This window comes from Zootoca vivipara, chromosome 12 (genome assembly GCF_965207765.1).
Source record: "Zootoca vivipara chromosome 12, rZooViv2.hap1.1, whole genome shotgun sequence".
Lineage (NCBI taxonomy): Eukaryota > Metazoa > Chordata > Lepidosauria > Squamata > Lacertidae > Zootoca > Zootoca vivipara.
In genome coordinates, this window is record NC_142595.1 from 48250848 (window position 1) to 48251129 (window position 282).

Here is a 282-nt window from a genome sequence, read left to right on the forward strand (position 1 = left end):
ATTAAAGGGAGAGAAAAGAAGAAGAAGAAACACCCAAGGAATTTCTTCCAGGGCTGCAGACAGAACCCAGCGTTGCCTCTCTTCCCTATTATCCTTCCTGGGGAACCCAGGCGTCCCGGGCCCTGCTTGGAAGGGGTTAAGCGTGCGCCCCCTCCCTCTTTGGCAACGCACTCGCCCCCCCCCCGCTGTTCTTAATTGCAGCTTTCCTGTTGCCGTGGCAACCGTGATCGAGGGAGCGAGACAGGCGCAGGGGGAGAGGAATAAAAAAATAGAGCGCGGAGA